The 22,417-nt window shown below is 36.6% G+C and overlaps 1 protein-coding gene across 37 annotated transcripts in view; it reads right to left on the reverse strand.

The window, feature by feature from the left end:
* The window catches only part of TCF12 (transcription factor 12), a 395,492-nt gene that overhangs the window by 148,636 nt on the left and 224,439 nt on the right, over positions 1-22,417 (reverse strand). The window contains exon 1 of one of the 37 annotated variants that reach the window (XM_081510145.1): positions 16,758-17,002. The exons of the other annotated variants lie outside the window; for them this stretch is intronic. The gene's annotated coding sequence lies outside the window, so the exon portion shown is untranslated. Of the gene's footprint in view, positions 1-16,757; positions 17,003-22,417 lie in introns of those variants that run through there. 37 annotated transcript variants of the gene reach the window in all.

A 22,417-nucleotide genomic window follows, 5' to 3' on the forward strand; every position in this document is an offset into this window, starting at 1 on the left:
GGAAACAATGGAAACACTGAGAGACTTTTTTGGGGGGGCTTCAAAATCACTGCAGCCATGAATTAAAAGACGTTTGCTCCTTGGAAGAAAAGCTATGACCAACCTAGACAGCCTATTAAAAAGCAGAGACATTACTTTGCCAATAAAGGTCCGTCTAGTCAAAGCTGTCATTTTTCCAGTAGTCATTTATGGATGTGAGAGTTGGACTATAAAGAATGAATTGATGCTTTTGAACTGTGGTGTTGGAAAAGACTCAAGAGTCCCTTGGAGTGCAAGGAGATCCAACCAGTCCATCCTGAAGGAAATCAGTCCTGAATATTTACTGGAAGGACTGATGCTGAAGCTGAAACTCCAATACTTTGGCCACCTGATGCGAAGAACTAACTCACTGGAAAAGATCCTGATGCTGGGAAAGATTGAAGGAGGGAGGAGAAGGGGACGACAGAGGATGAGATGGTTGGATGGCATCACCAACTCAATGGACATGAGTTTGAGTATGCTCAGGGAGTTGGTGATGGAAGCCTGGCTTGCTACAGTCCATAGGGTCGCAGAGAGTCAAATAAGACTGAGTGACTGAACTGAACTGAAAGATCTGAGTAACACCTTAGCAAAAGGATCAAGTTAAGAATCATGACTGCCTTTAGTTGTCTTAGCTGTCTTAACTTTCACTTTCATGTTCCTGATAGTACAGGCCAGAATGTCCCTCATTCTGAATTAGTTTTGCCTGATGTTTCCTCAAGATGAGATTCATTTTTGCCAGGAATATCACAGACATGATGCTGTTTTCTTTCCAATGCATCTTATTAGGTGAAATCTGATTGGAACTATCCTATTACTGATCTTCATTCTGTTTCATTAAGGTGGTATCTACTAAGGTTTCTCAACTAAAAATTTACTTTTTCCCATTGTAATGAAGAAGTTTTTGTGGGATGGCAACCCACTCCAGTATTCTTGCCTGGAAAATCTGATGGACAGAGGAGCCTGGTGGGCTACAGTCCATAGGGTCACAAAGAGTCAGGCATGACTGAGTGACTAATACCTACTACTTACTTTAAAACTATGTAAAACTGCTGTTCTTTGCAAAGCTTTCACTTTTTTTGTATCAGCACAAACTTATGGTTTTCAATTTTATTCCATGACTTATAATCCATTACTATCATTATTTATTTTATTGTTCAAAATGTCCAGATTTGGCCAGAGGGGGCTCTTCAAACTGGCTTCTGTGACCCTCTGCAAGTCCTCATCATTCTTTCCAGCGTAACAAGATGTTCCAGGCTCATTTTGTACTCTCTCTGCTCTAACCCTATCATCAGTCATTTCTCTGAGAAGCCCTGGTTTCTTTGGTGGAGAACAGTATTCTGAAACCAAGTTCTAGACACATGGGATATTCATTGCTTCCACGGTTTTGCTACTTCTAGACTAAGTGGAGATAGTTGAGGGAATATATTTATACATACTCATATATATATATATATATATATATATATACACACACACACCACACATATTTCTATTTTTCTACCTCTCACAACATATATTGAAAATTATATGAGGCATCTCCAAATTCCATCTAATACCTGTATTTAATCAACTTCCAATGCTGCTGCAGCATCCTCTATCCTTTTGTATGAATGCCCTCCAGCACATATAAGTTCTTGCCTCTCTTCCTCTTATTTGCCGGGACCTCTGGCTTCCAAAGTGGCCACTGCCCAAAACCAAGCAGGGCCATGGCTGTGTCCTCCCTCTTTCAAGGTGTTAAATACCCTAACTACTCCCCTTGTTTTTGACTCTTTCCTTTATGATTTTCAACCAAGAGTTTCTAAATCTTTTTATGCAACCTACCAATCTTCTTATTCCAATGTAGATGTATCTACATTGATTAGTTTCTGATACTTAAATGCATAATTATATGTCCCATGTAGTATAAGAAGAAAGGTGGTTCTTTCCTGGGCTGTAAATATTTCAGATAAATGAACAATTTTGTTTCTAATAAAACAACTATTAAATAAATGACGGTCTCTAAGAAACAGGAGTGAGATGGGGAGCTAATCCCTGCCTTTACCACTTTAGGTGAAGAGTGTTCTCTTTTCTCTACATCCAGAGATGACAAAGCAATTTGTGAATTCACAGTAAAAGAAAAAACTCAACAAAACAAAACTGCAAGCAATCTGAAACTTGTTCACAGTAGTTACTGGGACAATAAAGACATCTGAAATCATGAGATTTCAGTAGAGAAGAATTTGTGGAGTAAAAAAGGTGATTTTTTTTTTTTTAAATGTATATTTTGTGCTAGTCACTCAGTCATGTCCCACTCTTTAAGACCCCTAGCCCACTAGGCTCCTCTGTCCATGGAATTCTCCAGGCAAGAATACTGGAGTGGGTAGCCATTTCCTTTTCCAGGGAATCTTCCTGACCCAGGAATCAAATCCAAGTCTCCTGCACTGCAGACGCATTCTTTACAGTCTGAGACACCAGGAAACCCCATAGAAAAGGTGAAAGTTTGCTTTAAATATCCGAAAGGCTACCATAGTTTGTGTGATCTCAAGAACACATCTAAGGCCCAAATAAAAATTCCAGGGAGACAGACTTTGTTTTTTAGTCATGTCATAAACCAGTTCTTTCTATTAGATATTCAAAGATTAGAGAGCTACCTTGGGGGAGAGTAAGAACTACATTATTGAAAGCAGTCAACACACAGGCTGAAAATCTTGATGTATATGTAAGGCACACAAAAGAGTAAAAGGAGAGTACTGGACTTGGAGTCAGAAGACACAATATGGTCAAAAGCACAAGCGAGTCAAATAGACTTGGGTTTTCAATGTAAGGTGTTAACCCTGGGCAAGTTAATTACCTCAGTTTTCTTACATGAAAATGAAAACAATCATTTTATCAAAAAGAAATGTTGTGTGAACTTAGTACACTAATATACACAAAAGGCTTAACTTAGTGTGTCACACATGAATGCTTAACAAATGTTTTCCTTTATAATTATGTATACTTTGTAGTCAACAAATCCTAAGTTATGGAAGGCTTTATGACTAGGCATTAACTCTATGAATGCAGCGACTTTATCAGTCTTGTTCCTTTTGTTTCCCCAGTCCTTAGCACAATGCCTGGAATTGTGCACATGACCTATAAATATTTGTTGAATAAAAGGAGATTAAAATACTAATGGACTGTCGGATAAAGAACCTTTAAAAGTTCCTTCCAATGCTGATCCTCTATGACCCAGCAATGTGATATTAGTAAAAGAATATCCTTACATTAATATCTATAATCCTTAGCAACCTTCTTTTTTGACTCTCTAGAATGATCAATAAAACAATTCAATGAATACCCTTTATCAGCCAAACACATTTCCCTACAACCTAGTTGATTAAAGAAAAACATATGGCAAAATATGTTTAACACTGGACTATGTGCTTCATGAAACAAGGCCACAAAGTTTTGCTCACTTCTGTTTTTTCACAGGACTTAGAACTGTGGATTGAATTAATTTCAAAAAAAGAATTGTAAAAGAAAGCTGGGTAAATGAGGCCTGTTACACAATGTATCAGAGAACAGGTAGAAAAGAACTGGGAAGAGTAGGAAAGAGAGGGCATGAGAGGAAGAAAGCGATGTATGTGTAAGAGAGACTTGTGAAACCAATTACAAAAGAGGAAATAAACTGTATCTAAGTGGCTTTGCCTATTTAAAACAAAGAGAAAATGCTAGGATCTAGTGAAAAAGAGCACTGTATTTATCCAACAAACATCCACTGAGGACTCAATACATATATCTCAGGCACTGGGTTCTCTCTAATATCTGGGTTTGGGGAGAAAACAATGAACAATTTTATGTGAATCAGATGTATCAACAACATGTGTATCTGAAAATCATTCAAAACACTCATACTTTTGGAACAAGAAATTTCTTAATATTAAAAATTTATGCTAAGGAAATAACCAAGTTAGGACAAAATTTTACAACTAAAAGATGTTCAATACAAAATTGTTATAAACAATTTAAGTGGCTCCAAACAGGTGAGAAATGGAGAAAGTTATACCACATGATATACTACATAGTAGATTATCAGAGGATCCTTCAAAATCATGTTTATGGTAAGTGCTTATCATATAATATTAAGTGAAAAAGACCAATACAAGATTGAAGTAACTAAATTCTTCTCTCTAAAAAAGTATGCCAAGGAAAAAGACTAGAAAGAAATAAACTGGATAAATAAACTCTCCAGATTAACCAATGCCCTTATACTCTCTCTAGAAAACATAGTGATTGATCTGTTCAGCATACTGAATGTCATGGTTGACAGGCTGTTCTCTTAATACCCTCACGTTTCTACTCTAATCAGTTGAATTTTATGCTTACCAAGAGCTAGTTTTAGTCCTTTCCAAAATTCTCCAAGCCAGGCCTCAGCAATACGTGAACCATGAACTTCCAGATGTTCAAGCTGGATTTAGAAAAGGCAGAGGAACCAGAGATCAAATTGCCAACATTCGATGATCATCGAAAAAGCAAGAGAGTTCCAGAAAAACATCTATTTCTGCTTTATTGACTATGCCAAAGCCTTTGACTGTGTGGATCATAGTAAACTGTAGAAAATTCTGAAAGAGATGGGAATACCAGACCACCTGACCTGCCTCTTGAGAAACCTGTATGCAGGTCAGGAAGCAACAGTTAGAACTGGACATGGAACAACAGACTGGTTCCAAATAGGAAAAGGAGTATGTCAAGGCTGTATATTGTCACCCTGCTTATTTAACTTATATGCAGAGTACATCATGAGAAACGCTGGGCTGGAGGAAGCACAAGCTAGAATCAAGATTGCCAGGAGAAATATCAATAATCTCAGATATGCAGATGACAGCGCTCTTATGGCAGAAAGTGAAGAAAAACTAAAGAGCCTCTTGATGAAAGAGGAGAGTGAAAAAGTTGGCTTAAAGCTCAACATTCAGAAAACTAAGATCATGGCGTCCAGTCCCATCACTTCATGGCAAATAGATGGGGAAACAGTGGTAACAGTGTCAGACTTTATTTCTGGGGACTCCAAAATCACTGCAAATGGTGACTGCCGCCATGAAATTAAAAGACACTTACTCCTTGGAAGGAAAGTTATGACCAACCTAGACAGCATATTAAAAAGCAGAGACATTACTTTGCCAACAAAGGTCTGTCTAGTCAAGGCTATGGTTTTTCTAGTGGTCATGTATGGATGTGAGAGTTGGACTATAAAGAAAGCTGCGCACTGAAGAATTGATGCTTTTGAACTGTGGTGTTGGAGAAGACTCTTGAGAATCCCTTGGACTGCAGGGAGATCCAACCAGTCCATCCAAAAGGAGATCAGTCCTGGGTGTTCACTGGAAGGACTGATGTTGAAGCTGAAACTCCAATACTTTGGCCATCTGATGCGAAGAGCTCCCTCATTCGAAAAGACCCTGATGCTAGGAAAGATTGAAGGCAGGAGGAGAAGGGGACGAAAGACGGTGAGATGGTTGGATGGCATCACCGACTCAATGGACATGGGTTTGAGTGGACTCCGGGAGTTGGTGATGGACAGGGAGGCCTAGCGTGTTGCGGTTCATGGGGTCGCAAAGAGTGGGACGTGACTGAACGACTGAACTGAACTGAAACTTTTTTTATTACAATTGTACTTTTTGTTGTAATTATATAACTAAGTGAAATCTATAAACTGACGAAATGAAAATGCAAAGAGAAAGGTAGTTATTTCTACAAAAATGTGTTCAATGTGTGAGGAGGTTGAATGTGTGAGGAAGCTGCCCCGAAATCATCATCCAATGATTTGCAGTAGCTAGACAACTGCAAAAGATGGGAGTGGTGGGCCAAATCCATTAAAATCTATTGGGATATACACAACTGCTCCAAAAATATTTGAGTTTTACCATAACTTCGTACATTATTTTTCCTGCTAAAACTATACTTGCAATTCACCACCTGTGATTTTCATTTAGTGAACTACAGGAGGGTTTTAAGCAAGAAAAGTAATTTAAAACCCAATCAAATTGTCCCATCCACTAAAGACAGACCTTGTTCTTACTTCAGAAAACTGGTGACTGAATATACATTGATACAGTTTATCCCTGTTTCATTAAAATGCTTGCGTGTTTTCACCTGTGGTAAAATATATACAACATAATATTTATCATCTTAACCATTTTAAGTGTACAGTTCAGTAGTGTTAAGTATATTTACACTGTACAACCATTATCCAAAATTCTTTTCATTTTATAAAACTAAAATTCCATAACCATTAAGTAATTCTCCATTCTCTCCTCCTCTCAGCCCCTAGTAACAATCATTCTGTTTTCTATCTCTATGAATTTCACTACTCAAGATACATCATATAAGTGGAATTACACAGTATTTATTTTTTTGAGGCTATTTAACTTCACTTAGCATAATGTCCTCAAGGTTCATTGATGGGCATATGTCAGAATTTCTTTTCTTTTTGAGGCTGGATAATGTATCATTGTATGTTTATATCACAATTTGTAATCTGTTGCCAGGCACATGAATTGCTTCCACCTTGTGACTATTTTGACTAATACATCTATGAACATGAGTGTACAAATACGAGTTTCTTTTAATTTGGGGACAGTGTATATCAAGAAGTGGGGTTAATGGCTTGTTTTTAATTTTTTGAGAAATAAATTTTTAGTTAAAAAGATTATAACTTTCACATTCCTATGGGAAAGAGAGTTTCTACTATACTCTCAATGTTAACACTGAATGAATGATGGGATTATGAGTGAATGAAGTTTACTGTCTTCCTTTAAGCTTATTATAATTTCCAAATTTTCTAAAGTGAGCATTGTTATGGTAGTCATCTAAATCTCAAGGTGATGGTATAAGGAGGGGGACCTTTGGGAGGTGATTAGGTCATGAGGGCAGAGTTCTCATAAATGAGGTTAGTGCCCTTATAAAGAGGCTTGACATGTGAGCATACAATGAGAAGTCTGTAACCCAGAAGCAGGCCCTCATAGACCAAACTGGGACTTTCATATCCCAGCCTCTGCAGCTGGGAGAAACAAATGTTTGTTGTTCATAAGACACCTATATACTCTGTGGTAATTTGTTACAGTAGCTCAAGTGGACTAAGACAGCAAGTGTACCTTTCTCTATGAGCATGGCCAAAGCTGTAACTCACTTCTTTAGAATCTACTTTTCAGTAACTACTAACACCCTAAAACTATGTGGGAGCATATTAAAGACAGGCAGTTGCAATCAGGTTACACTTATTAAGATTTCCAAAAATATCCATATGATAGGACATGAGGCCTTTACTTTTGATATTTAGTGTATGTAATTTACTAAAAGCCATAAATGATTTATCAAAGATCATCATTTCATGTGGTACATAAGAATAAGCAATCTGAGAGCAGAAGGGAAGTAAATACCAAAGGAAAGAGAATACCAAAACAAGACAAAAAACTACTGGGTGAGAGGGATAGCTAGAGAGCAATGGGGAGAGGAGAGAAATAGAAAGATTAAAATGTGGAGAAAGAAACTAATTTGAGTTTGGGTGATCAAAACACAATCTAAGCTAAAGGACCTCTCAAGGTCTTTTCAAAAATTATAACAAACTTGAACTCAGGCTTTCAATTAAAATGAGTTATGAGTTAAATGACCTCAGCTATGAGTTAATACAATCATAAATTCACTTACTCAAAACTTCAGAATTTCAGAAATATTAGTTAGATTACTCTAAATAGAAAAATTTGATCATTTAAGAAGGTGAGGGTGGGACGTTCTGGGAGAATAGCATTGAAACATGTATATTATCATATGTGAAACAGAACACCATTCCATGTTCGATGCATGAGACAAGGGCTCAGGGCCGGGGCAATGGGATGACCCAGAGGGATGGGATGGGAAGGGAGGTGGGTGGGGGGTCCAGGAAGGGAAACATATGTAAACCCATGGCTGATTCATGTCAATGTCTGGCAAAAACTATTACAATATTGTAAAGTAATTAGCCCCCAACTAAAATAAATAAATTTATAAAAAAAATAAATAAATAAAATAAAATGAGTTAAATGACCTCAGCTATGAGTTAATACAATCATAAATTCACTTACTCAAAACTTCAGAATTTCAGAAATATTAGTTAGATTACTCTAAATAGAAAAATTTGATCATTTAATAATGGAAGAATTCTTAGTAATGTAATATATCAACTAGTAATGTACACCTGAAAAAGAAACTATTTTAACAGCTTATAATTTGTTTATGTACAGAGGCGCATTTTGTTTTACTGTGCTTCACTTTATTGCACTTTGTAGATATTGTACTTTTTTACAAATTGAAGGTTTGCTATGATGCTGTGTTGAGCAAGGCTAAGGGCACCATTTTTTCCAACACCATTTGCTCACTTCATGTCTCCATGCCGCATTTTGGTAATTCTTGCAATATTTCAAACTTTTTCATTATTATTCTATTTGTTAGGGTGATCTGTGACCTTTGATGCTACTCATTGTGATTGTTACAGAGCACCATGAACTGTGCCCATGTAAGACAACAATCAATAAACATTATGCGTTCTGTTTCACTGACCTGCCATTCTCCATCTCTCTCCTTCTCCTCGGGCCTTCTTACTCCCTATCCCCTGAGACACAATAATACTGAAATTAGGCAAATTGATAAGTCTACAATGGCTTCTAAGTGTTCAAGTGAATGAAAGAGTTGCAAGTCTCTCACTTTAAATCAAAAGCCAGAAATGATTTAAGCTGTGATGAAGGTATGCTACAAGCTGAGATAGGTTGAAAGGTAGGCCTCTTGTGCCAAACAGTTAGCCAAGTTGTGAAAGCAAAAGAAAAGTTCTTGAAATCCCACTGCTGGGCATACACACCAAGGAAACCAGAATTGAAAGAGACGCATGTACCCCAATGTTCATCGCAGCACTGTTTACAATAGCCAGGACATGGAAGCAACCTAGATGTCCATCAGCAGACGAATGGATAAGGAAGCTGTGGTACATATACACAATGGAATATTACTCAGCCATTAAAAAAAATACATTTGAATAGGTTCTATTGAGATGGATGAAACTGGAGCCCATTATACAGAGTGAAGTAAGCCAGAAAGAAAAACACCAATACAGAATACTAATGCATATATATGGAATTTGAAAGATGGTAACGATAACCCTATATGCGAGACAGAATAAGAGACACAGATGCATAGAACAGTCTTATGGACTCTGAGGGAGAAGGTGAGGGTGGGACGTTCTGGGAGAATAGCATTGAAACATGTATATTATCATATGTGAAACGGAACACCATTCCATGTTCGATGCGTGAGACAAATGCTCAGGGCTGGGGTGATGGGATGGCCCAGAGGGATGGGATGGGGAGGGGAGTGGGAGGGGGGTCCAGGAGGGGGAACACATGTGGACCCATGGCTGATTCGTGTCAATGTATGGCAAAAACCACTACAATATTGTAAAGTAATTAGCCCCCAACTAAAATAAATAAATTTATTAAAAAAAATAAAAAAAAAAAAGGAAAAGTTCTTGAAGAAAATTAAAAGTGCTACTCCAGTGAACACACAAATGATAAGCTAAATAGCCTTACTGCTGATATGGAGAAAGTTTTAATGGTCTGGCGAGATCAAACCAGCCACAATATTCCCTTAAGCCAAATCCAGAGCAAGGCTCTAACTATCTTCAACTGTATGAAGGATGAGAGAGAGAGGTAAAGCTCCAGAATAAAAGTCTGAAGCTACTAGCAGAGGCTGGATCATAAGGTTTCAGGAAGTGCTGATGTAAAAGCTGTAGCAAGCTATCCAGAAGATGATTAATAAACATAAACTACACTAAAAGGATTTTCAATGTAGATGAAATAGCCTTACCACAGAAGAAGATGCCCTCTAGCACTTTCACGGCTAGAGAGAAGAAGTCAACGGCTAGTTTCAAAGCGTTGAAGGACAGGCTGACTCTCTTGTTAGGGGTTAATGTAGTTGGCAATTTGAAGTTGAAGTCCATGGTCACTGAGCATTTGCCCAATCCTAGGACACTTAAGAATTTATACTGCCTGTACTCTATGTGCTCCCTTGGTACTCTATAAATGAAACAACAAAGCCTGGATAAGCCCACTGCTGAGACCTGCTGCTGAGAAAATAATCCCTTTCAAAGTATTACTGCTCCTTGACAATGTACGCATGGTCATCCAAAAGTTCTAATGGAGATATACAAGATTCATATCATATACAAGTTTAACGGAGATATACATGCCTGCTAATAACACAACATCCATTCTGCAATTCATGGATCAAGGAGAAAATTGGACTTCTGAGTCTTCTTCTTTAAGAAATACATTTTTATAAGATTACAGTTGGCATATATAGTGATTTAGCTGCTGGATCTAGGAAAAGTAAATTGAAAACCTTCTGGAAAGGATTAGAAACAATTGTGATTCATAGGAAGAGGTCAAAATATGAACAAAAACAAGAGTCTGGAAGAAGCTGATTCCAACACTCATGGATGACTTGGAGGAATTAAAGACTTCAGTGGATGAAGTAACTGCAGAGATGGCAGAAAAAGCAAGAGAACTAGAATTAGAAGTGGAGTCTGAAGATGTATCTGAATTGCTACAATTTCATGGACGAAAAAAACTTGAATGGATGACCAAAAAAGTGGTTTCTTGAAATGGAACCTATTCCTGGTGAAGATGCTGTGAAACAGTGTTGAAATGACAACAAGGAGATTTAGAATAATCTTAGCTGAAAAAGGAGCAGCAGGGTTTTAAGAGGACTGACTCCAATGTTGAAAGTTCTACTGTGGGTAAAATACTGTCAAACAGCACTGGATGTGACAGAGAGACTGTTCATGAGAGGAAGAGTCAATCAAAGCAACAAACTTCACTGCTATTTTAACAATTTGCCACAGCCACCCAACCTTCAGCAACTACCACCCCAGATCAGTAAGCAGCCATCAAGACTGAGGCAAGGCTTTCTACCAGCAAAAAGATTATAACTTGTTGAAAGGTCAGATAATAATTAGCATTTTAAAGAAGTACAGTATTTCTAATTAGGGTATGTACATCTTTAAAAACAGACATAATGCTGTTGCACACCTAATGGACAGCGAAAAGGTAACTTTTATATATACAGGGAAACTGAAAAATTCATGTCACCTGCTTTGCTGTAGTGGTCTGGAACCAAAACCACAGTATCTCCAAGGTATGCCTACAACAACACTACTTTGTCACCTGCTTTTATCTTTTAATCCCATTAAATGTGATTAGGCCTCTTATAATCCCAAGTCTTTTTGCCTATATCCATGTTCCAATCCTAATTAATTCCTTCGATGATGCCATTTCTGAAATAAATGTTTTTCTTTTCTCTTAGAACTAACTGCTAGAATGGCTTAAAAGGTGATGCATAAGAGTAACACCCACAAAAGCTGTAACATTTGGGGACGTTTTAGATACAAAATAGATTTGGTTATTTGCATTGTACAGTTACCCGAACTTCCACTGGAGGCAGCAAACTCTCCAAGCTATCCCAAGTGCGTTGCCTTTCCAAAGATTTTTGTAAGCCAGGAATGGTTTAGTAACACAGAATAAAACAAAGGGCTGAAGCTAAGGGCAATTCCAAGCTTAGGGGAAAACTCTCCAAAATCTGATTTAAGCAATGAAAGTCAGTTCCAACTGCAGAGAAACTGTGTTAGAGGAAAAAAAACAAAAAACAGAAATCCTCAGAAAGTGCTGAACTAATAATTTAGACGCTAGCATCAAGGTCCAATCTTATGAAATATTTGGTCATCCACTGATGCTAACAGGTAAAAAGAAAACTGGAACTCTTTTTCCTTTCTCTAGAGAGAACTGGCTTAAGGATAGCCTGCTAAAAGAGAAGAAAAAGTAGAATTGATGGTGGGTAGCCTATCCCTTTTCCAGGGGATCTTCCCGACCCAGGAATCAAACTGGCGTTTCCTGCATTGCAAGGGGATTCTTTACCACGTGAGCTATCAGGGAAGTGAACTGATGGCAATATTCTAGAGATAAAATCTTCTTTATGATGAACACTTGACTGTCACTGAAGAAAAAGCACAGTACCTCAAACTGTAACTTCTGCCATATTAAAAAAAACTTTTATAAAATTATCATACTCTATAATTTCAACAAATCTAGACAGTAGTTATTGCACCACTGTATTATAGAAGCAATGTCATCACCACTATCAATGGATGGTGCAACGAATTCTTGTTTCAATGTTCTAAGGTAATCTAAAAATAATTTAGTGTCAGATTTTATTTTTTGGGGCTTCAAAATCACTGCTGATGGTGATTGCAGCCATGAAATTAAAAGACGCTTACTCCTTGGAAGGAAGGCTATGACCAACCTAGACAGCGTATTTAAAAGCAGAGACATTACTTTGCCAACAGAGGTCCATCTAGTCAAGGCTATGGTTTTTCCAGTGGTCATGTATGGATGTGAGAGTTGGACGGTGAAGAAAGCTGAGCACCGAAGAATTGATGCTTTTGAACTGTGGTGTTGGAGAAGACTCTTGAGAGTCCCTTGGACTGCAAGAAGAGCCAACCAGTCCATCCTAAAGGAGATCAGTCTTGGTTGTTCATTGGAAGGACTGATGTTGAAGCTGAAACTCCAATACTTTGGCCACCTCATGCAAAGAGTTGACTCATTGGAAAAGACCCTGATGCTGGGAAGGATTGGGAGCAGGAGGAGAAGGGGACGACAGAGGATGAGATGGTTGGATGGCATCACCGACTCGATGGACATGGGTTTGGGTAAACTCTGGGAGTTGGTGATGGACAGGGAGGCCTGGTGTGCTGTGATTCATGGGGTCGCAAAGAGTTGGACACGACTGAGAGACCGAACTGAACTGAACTGAGTATTTAGACACATAATTTAGACTAGCAACTTTCAAAAGTATTTTCTTTGAATACTGTATACCATTTTTCAAAATAGTACAATAAAATCCCTTCATATCATTAGTGTCAAACTTTTACCAGATTAGAAAAAAGAACAGGGTTTCATTATCTCACATATCCTTTATAAATTACCAAATCTTTTTAATATTAGAAAACATGTATTTTATTTCTAAGCATATGCTAAGTATCACGTAATTTAAGAAGCCCTAAAATTTAAAATTAATGATTTTGATGTTCCTCAAAATTCTACTATTTTTAAAGGGAAAATCCACATTTTTTTTTTCTCTGTGCAGGTTACCAATGTAAGATAATATACTGGAAATTGAAATCCATTTTTTTGTATTTTGGAATACAGAGATAGGAAATACCTATAGATTTGTTAAAAAGATGTGACATAACTATAGCATGAGGATATTATTGTTTTATGTTTAAATCTTCAACCCACTGTTCTAAAAGACTAGTGTGAGTTTGTAAGATGCATAAAGAAAAGATGTTTCCCCAGAGCAAAAACAAAAGGAAACAAAACAAAACCCAGCATGGTATTCCATATGGCTAATCTTCCTTCAGACTTCTAGTGTTTTCTGAGAGAGCAACAATGATTAAAAAGCTCAGCTTTTGACTCCTCTGTATGTCTCAAATACTCAAAATAAATTTTCAAAAATGTTAGTAATTTGAAAGTTAGAGTTTAGAGAGTGCAGGAACCGCGTTTCTTTACCCCCTGTGCTCAGCTCAGGGAGGGCACATTACCTAATATATCAAAAGATTCTAGCTCAAAATCATGGATCAATAGTTTTATTTAGGCAGATAAATGTAGGACCCTGCATGATTTAATTGATGACATCAGTTCTACATTTCACCTAAATACAGAGGGGAAAATTTTAAAAAGATCTGAATGATTTAAAAAGAAACTGAAAATAAGCAAGCAAGCTTCTTAGCTCAAGAGACTGTTTTCATGAAAAAAATGTTCTAAATTTTTTCCTTCTGAGCTAAAATACATATCAGTTCTTAATAACAATGTACTTGAGCATTTATTCTGTAGGTAACTTACCTTTGGTTACACTGATCATTCTGCCAAAGTGGTTTTAGTTCTCCTATTCTCAAAAGATAAATTATACAAAATCAAGGAGCTACAGTTACATGTTTTATTACTGTTTAACAAAAAACACAAAATTCATCCTCTACTATCTATACGATATTTCAGTTACAAGACTGGATACATTTTTTAAAAGGTTTTTCTATCTTAAACCTAACAAGTTCAATTCATTTCATGGAGGGCTGCTGTTTAAGCAATACCAAATTTCAGAAATGACACTGCTTGCTCCTTTGGGTCTACAAACCTGAAACACTAGACTATAAGAAGATGGATACAGACAATTTTCTAATCCTATAAAAGGAAAACTCATTTTAGATATTTCTTTAAAAAGAATAAATAATACAAGCTAATGTAAACCATGACTTTAAAGCAATGTGCTATATATACACAGAAATAGTCTCTTTCATAGCACAGTACAAAAGACTGCACAGAATCCATTTTTCTCATTGTTTACTTCTTTATATTTTGCTTCTTTTAAAAAATGTTCTTTTTCCAATTAGAGAGAGGAAATAAAAAGAAATGCAACTCTTTTATGTAAAGTAAATCCATCTGGATGTTTGCTGCATCCCATACTATAAACCTGTGATCCCCAACCAGAATGAGTTATAGTAAAGCTGCAGGCAAAATTGTCTCCATATACCACAATCCATTATCCCTGTCAAGTTAATGTTCCATGTTGAGCCATATGGCACGGGTACACATTCAACAAAGGAAATTCCTTAAACTTGTTATAATCAGCACTTGCAGTCATCCAAAAAACTGACATAAACAGCTTTATTGTGTTTAGTGCATTTCAGTTAATATCCATGACAAAAACAGGAAACAGTACAGGAAAAGGAGGAGGAATGTGGGAGAGCAGAGTTATTAAAAAAAATTGTACATTTTATAATTAGATTTTTTTTTCCTAAGCAAGTGATTTTCAATTATAGTATGCTCCAATCCCTTGACCATGATCCACTGGGCCATATTTAAGAAAAAACAAAATTTAATGACATCAATTTTCCATGGTATGAACAAACCTAAATCTTAAAGTCTTACAGTATCTGATTCACATAAAGCATCTTTGGAAAAATAATGAATGAGTTAAAATTTCATGTTTGTTTTCTTTCTGCAATTGTTTCATAATTGCTAAAATCTAACAGTGCCTCATTAAAAAAATAAGGCAATTTAAATAAAGTGTCTTTATATGCATTAAGTGTAGGTCACAGATGAATCAAGGGCTCCCAGAAGCCTTTAGTACCTGGCATAGCCAGCACATCAAACTCCAGTCAAGGTATAAGTAGAGCAGAACTTCATTTCAGCCCCCGCAGTGACAACAATAAAGCGCTGAGAAAACACACTATCAAATACTGAACTCAGCATCAATTTCTGTTAATTACAGCCTTGTCAGCAACGTGATTATTCAAACAACTCATGCAAATGTTAATGAGGCCTTATTTGCATATTTATTTTTTCCTTTGTTGAAATGTCATTGATTATTACATTCTACTATGATGAATGTGGCTGATGATGTGCTCTGATATGTAATTAGTCATTAGGTGGAATGAATAGATCAATTATGAAAAAGGACTAAGATTAAGAAATATCAAACAAGACCGCCCAATATAACTATAGATCTTTTTTAAAAAGAACGTAATAAATAATTTCTTGACATTTAAACTGCAACATCAGTAGTTTTCAATAAATAAACCACTACTTTTGTGAGGTTAAATGAAGGCTTAAAAATACATCAGTACTTTGATAATCCAATTATGATCATAGAAACCATCTTTTTAAAAATTGCAAACCACCTCAAGTGGCATGTCAGAACAACAAACAACAAAAAAGAGCAGCTTTTGCTTTAGATTTGCACAAATTAGAAATATACAAAGTACACTTAAATCTAGTATGAAGGGTAGAGGTGAAACCAGGTCAAAGAGAAAGGAGTATAACATCCTAGAGAGAAGTGGTAGGAACCTGACAGAGAATGACTACCTTCATAAAATCAAGGCGAGCAAAAACATACTCCTTCAAATCCCAATTTGTTCTTAGAGGAAAAGGATTATTTAGCCTCTGAAACTGTTTGCTGTAACTATCCAGCCAGCACTTGCTATTCACAGATGAAAAAAAAAACCCACATTACTGCAGACCAGATGGGAACATTCCACATGACCAAACCAATCAATCACCTCGGTGGGGCGCAGGTGCAACACAGCCGTGTAGCAACACACCATTTCACAGTCTATCGGGCACAAACACATGGCCACCAATCAATGGCCCCCCGAGGACCTCGAAGGGGGCAGGCTCTCTGGAGTCTTACTGGTCCATGCCTGATGACTTCATAATCACACATCATTTCATTCACTAGAGGATACAAACTAGCATTCTAATAACCTTCTACTGAAAATGGTCATGTTGTGCATATTAATACAGTGCTGTTTGGAGTGAAGCAACTGACTTTACACGGCAGGCTAGGCAAGGCATGCAGGGCTCAAACAACCTGAAGCTAGAAACTTCTTCCTATTAGAAGATGGCTGTTCTGTTCAGACAGATCAATGACAACATGATCCACTCTCTCACATCAAAGTTGGCATGTAAATCTCCTATCTTACACAAAGCAACTGTTAAACAATAGTAAGCCTGAAGAGATAAAGGAGAATGAAAATAAAAAGGGAAGTTGCTAATCGTGTATGAAGGATAAAAAGGCACTTCATCTTTCTGAACTAACCTAACTAAAACGGAAATGGAAATAAAAATTAGGTGACCATGAATAAAACTTACATGTATTTCATTGGCTTTATTTTCCTCACATTTTCCCAGTGCTTGAGGGGTGTCTCTGTACAGTGCTTAATTATAGGAGAAGATAAATAAAACAGTTTCCAGCAAACACTGCTAGAATGCCACCAAGGCACAGTGCCATGCTCTGTTAGGTAGCATTCACAGAGCTCCTGTTGGCTCATTTTTCAGAGAGGTTGTAGGCTGGGATATCCTTGAAAACTGAGTATTGTGCATAACTGATTCACCACATACCATGCAGAGAGGATCTAATTAAAAAGAAAAAAAAGGAAAAATACGTTTTGTTATAAACAGCGAACCAGTCAACTCAAATCCTTATTGGAACAAGGCTTGGTGTAAATCTGTTTTTAAAAAGCAGCTTTATTTGATAATTCACTGGGCAGCTGGGGACCTTATAGATCCTTATATCCCATTAGGAACATCAATCACTAGAGCCAGGGTTCACATGGAAACCAGTGCAAGGCAACTCACAGAGTCTAAACTGACCTCTAATAACACTAAAAGTTGGTTTGGGTAATTAATTTTTGATGCTAATATTATCATTTTGTCTCTCATAAAAAAAACATACAGAAGACTACATTTCATACTTGTATTCTGGATACATGGGTGTTTACTTACAAATATGAGTATCATGTTTTGCCCACATAAGGCTAAAAGTGATTATATCTTCTACAGTCTAAAAGCATGAATATACATTTTACAAAAATACACTTACTAGAACAGAGGTCAGTTCCTTTGAGAAATAAATCTCATGATTAGTCAAAGGAATTATTATTCCACAGAGAGGTAACTGGCAAGATAATCTCACTGATAGCTTATCACATACAATTCACTTTAGAAAGCAAGCCTGACTTCTTTCTAAATGAAGATATCTTAAACTAGAAGAAGACGCAAGATTCAAGTCAGAAGACTAGAATTCTAGTTCAAATTCTTACTAATTAGTTGTGTAGTCTACATCAGGTCAGATAACGCCAGTTACTTCCATTTACTAATTTGAAGATTGGCTAGATTACAGAGGACCTTGAAATTTCTCCTAATTTATGACTCCCTTTGTAGCCTGACAAAGTCTCTACCTAGTAGTTTTCAAAGTACCAGGTAAGGATGAACAGAGATCAGGTGTTCTAGTTCCAAAAATCTAGCAGATAAGCCTAATGAAACATGCTTATTGTTTAAATGGACAAGTAGTCATTTTAAATGGATGATGTGAAGTCACTCTTATGAAAATACAAAAGACAATTATTACTTTGGCTTACAGAAGTATGAGTAAAAATAATCAATATTTGAATTGAAGTTATCTTGTTCCCTGAACAGAATAACAATGTCAAAACTGTATCATGATATATAGGAAAAAATCCACAAAGGTTAAGAGTGGTGACATCTCAGCAAATGAAGAGGGACTGAATGGCATTCAGAGTTGCTGCCACCAGACATACCTTGGGTGGCCAAGAAAACGCATTTTCTCTCTTTCTTGATTCCAAAGTTCAATCCTAAGTGAAAGCACCTATGTTTGAACCTTTCCCCCTAACTTGGGAAACATATTTATTAAAAACATTCCTAAAAATGCTTTGAAAAGCAAAGCAGCAAGCTGCACTTTCACTTTTTAACCACCATGAACACAAAACTGTATTTAAAGGCATTAAAGAAAAAGGTTGAGAGAGCAGTTTTGGAATCAGACAGTATTTGTTTGGTTTAAATGACAGTTCCATGACTTATTAATTTTGTGACTTTTGGATGAGTTACCTAAATTCACTAAACCTCAATATCTTGATTTGAAAAAGATGACTAATAATAGAGGCAATACCTACACCTTAGAGGTTGTTGTGAAAATTTAATGAGTTAATGCATGTAGTGCTTAACAGCAACAAGCTTAACAGAGAGCAAGCAGTCTGTTTTTCTGCTACCACTTAATAACTGATAATAAAAAAAAAATCAGAAAATATCAAAATCAGGAAAAAGTTAATCTCTTTAATGTTCTGGTCTTAATTCATAAAGTAGTGATCTAAATTATTTGCTTAGAAAATAATAATTCTCAAGAAAATGGAAGGCTCCTTTCTGATAACCATTAACTGCAGACACTGGTCAATATATTTCTCAACTGGTCCCCTAATAATACATCCTAGAGAACCTGAATCAAGAAAATCTACCCTAAAGAGTAAAGATTTCTGCTTCTGTCTAGAAATATTTCTCCCCTTTCTCTAGACTTGTGCAAAATTAAAAAAAAAAAGATCATCTTTTGCATACTGATCGATGTTGTTTCTCTAGAATCCATAAAAACCAAAACGATCAATAAAATGTCAGCTGTCCTGCTTACTGTAAACTACATTTAAAAACAAGCTGGCTTTAAGGTAGCACCATCATCCAGAATGGCTTCCCAGGCGGCACAGTGGTAAAGAGTCCTCCTGCCAGTGCAGGAGACACAAGACACAAAGGTTTGCTCCCCGGGTGAGGAAGATCCCTTGGAATAGTAAATGGCAACCTGCTCCAGCATTCTTGCCTGGAAAATTCCACTGACAGAGCCTGGCAGGCCACAGTCCATGGGGTCGCAAAGAGTCAGACATGACTGAGCGCAGCACAGCACATCATCTGGAAACCAGAGCTCCTCAATTGTTTTAGTTGAAATATCATTTGGTGGTCACATATCCACATTCTTGAAAAATTGAGCCTTTCATCTACTAGAGACATTTTATACTAGAGAGGGGAAAGCGTACAAGAGTCTTGTATTTACTTGACTTCTATTATCTTGTATTTACTGATCCAAAGAACTTAACTGAGGAGTCAATTAAATTCCTTGAAAAGTTTAAATATCAACTTCATTTGTTTTTATAGCAAAGATATAAAATACAATATCATGTAACTAAGTTTGTTGACTCATAGTAGCCATTTCATAGTCCAGGAGGTTTTTCAGTGAAGGCAAAAAGGAGAAACTCTTGCAAAGAATACAGTGTTGAATCTACTAAGACTCAATGTTAGATTTGAAACTAGCATTTGCCAGCTAAGTATCAAATGAACTCTGGAGGATTACTTGATCTTGTGGCTCAATCAGTCACATGCTTGCTCTCTCTCCCTCTCTCCCCCTTTCTCTAAGCCCCAGTTTCTTCATCTGTGGAATTGGAGATAAAATGGGAAAGAAGAAATGAACATTTAATAAACATCTTTTAAGGATCAAACCCTGTGATGGACATTAGATACATCCTTCCATTACATCATCCTTAAGGATAGAGCAAGGCCAGAATTACTATCTCCATTTCAGAGATTAAAGTATGGAATCTCAAACAGACACTTCTCCAAAGAAGATATACAAGTAGCCAAGAAGTACATGAAATGATGCTTAATATTATGAGTCATTAGGGAAATGAAAATCAAAACCTCAGTGAGGTTTTCTCACCCACAAGGGTGGCTAAAGTAAAAAAGACAGACTAATGTTGGCAAGGATGTGAACAAATTGACATTCTCATAAATTGCTAGTCAGATTGTAAAATGGTGCAGAGTCACTTCAGAAAATAGTCTGGCAATTCACCAAATGGTTAAACATACAGCTGTATTACTCGGCAATTCTACCCCTAAATATAAACTTAAGAAAACTGAAAACAAGTCCATACAAAAACCTGTACACCAATGTTCACAGCAATATCATTCACAGTAGCAAGAGTAGAAGCAATTCAAATATCAACTGATGAGTGGATAAATAAATGTGGTACATCCATCCAATGGAATATTATTCAGCATAAAAAGAGATGAAGTACTGATACATGCTAAACATAGATGAATCTTGAAAATATACTAATTGAAAAAAAAGTCCAAAGACCACATATTGGATGATTCTATTTATATGCAATGTCCACAATAGACAAATCCATACTGACAGAAAGTAGACGAGTGGTTGCTAGGGGGCAGGTTGAGGGGAGAATGAGAACTGACTTCTAACAGGTGCTGGGTTTCTTCAAGGAGTGATAAAAATGTTCTAAACTAGTGGTGATGGCTGCACAACTATAACAATACACTAAAAAACGTTAAGTTGTATACTTTAAAAGAGTGAATTTTATAGTATCTGGATAATATCTCAACAAAGCTGTTATTAAACACAGAGTATCAAAGATTTAAAAACAACAAAAGCACTTCCAAGGGTTATGAGTATTAAATGAACTAATAAGTTAAAGCACTCTGCATGATGTCTCAGACACACTGAAGGTTCTTAATGAAACATTACCTCCTTTTTGTCAAATGCAGAAACAATAGAAGTTAAATGTGATTTTGATTTTAACCTGATAGCTTAATGAAGCTACTTAACTCTTGTCATCTGACTGGCACAGAAGGAGCAAAAATACATGTTCACAGGTATACAGTTACAATCAAGAAAATTAGATCATAGATATCTATCATTAGTTTGAAAGAAAAAGAACTTATTAACTGGCCTACACCTGAAGCTAAACTAAATATAATGATGATCTACTGAAGACAACCTAATTAATTATATACAACTCTAAAGAATCCCTCCAAAGTCGATCAGCAATCGTCTCATGAGCAATGAAGCTACAGCCACGAACATCACTTCCTTTCTAAAAAATAATACTTTGTTCAAATTAATTTATCAGAATTGGACATTCTAATATTCAGGAAAGTACTTATTTTTTAACTCTCCGAACAAACAAAAATTGGTGTTTCAGATGGCTCTTCTGAGAAATGGCAATAGTGATCAAAACAATACAACAGGCAGATCCTTATAAGCCTATTCATTTATCACCCTTGGTGACAGTGAAGAACAGACAGGGAGACCTTTCGCTATGGGGCACCTCCAGGAAGAGTCCTCTGTATTTATTCTTATACCTTCACTGGGGGTGGCCACAGAACTATTTTATTACTGATTAGTATATTATCACATTCATTCAATCAGCATTTCACAAATACTTCTCAAACTTGGTAGGAGTTCCCTACTTTGTTTAAATCAGTGTGGGAAGTCCTGTGAAGAGAGCCCAAAACCTAAGTGGACCAAAAATTTCTATAGTGGTTCACAATTTTTAAAGGTCATACTCCATTTATAGTTATTATAAAGCATTGGCCATATTCTGTTATACAATATATCCTCAAAGTTTGTCTCATACATAATAGTTTGTACCCCAATCCCCTATTTTATAATGTCCCTCCCCATTTCTCCTCCCACTGGTAACCACTAGTCTATTCTCTATTGTGAGTCTATTTCTTTTTGGTTATGGTCATTATACTTTGTTCAGTACATACCTATGGGCCAGATGTTATAAAAAGTGTTTACATTAATCATCTCATTCATTATTTACAGCAGTGCTATTTTATGAGTAAAAGAACAAACTTGAGAAGTCTATCTAGCAAACCTGCCCTAACAACTAAGAAGTTTTTAGATTCCACACATAAGTTATATCATACAATATTTATCTTTCTCTGACTTATTTCACTTGACATAATATCCTCCAAGTCCATCTATGTATGTTATTCTTTTTTATGGCTGATTAGTATTACCTTGAGATATATACATAGCAGTTCAGTTCAGTTGCTCAGCTGTGTCCGACTCTGCGACCCCATGGACTGCAGCACGCCAGGCCTCCCTGGCCATCACCAACTCCCGGAGTTTACCCAAACTCATGTCCATTGAGTCGGTGATGCCATCCAACCAT

This window comes from Giraffa tippelskirchi, chromosome 7, assembly GCF_054371585.1.
Source record: "Giraffa tippelskirchi isolate mGirTip1 chromosome 7, T2T-mGirTip1v1.2.pri, whole genome shotgun sequence".
Lineage (NCBI taxonomy): Eukaryota > Metazoa > Chordata > Mammalia > Artiodactyla > Giraffidae > Giraffa > Giraffa tippelskirchi.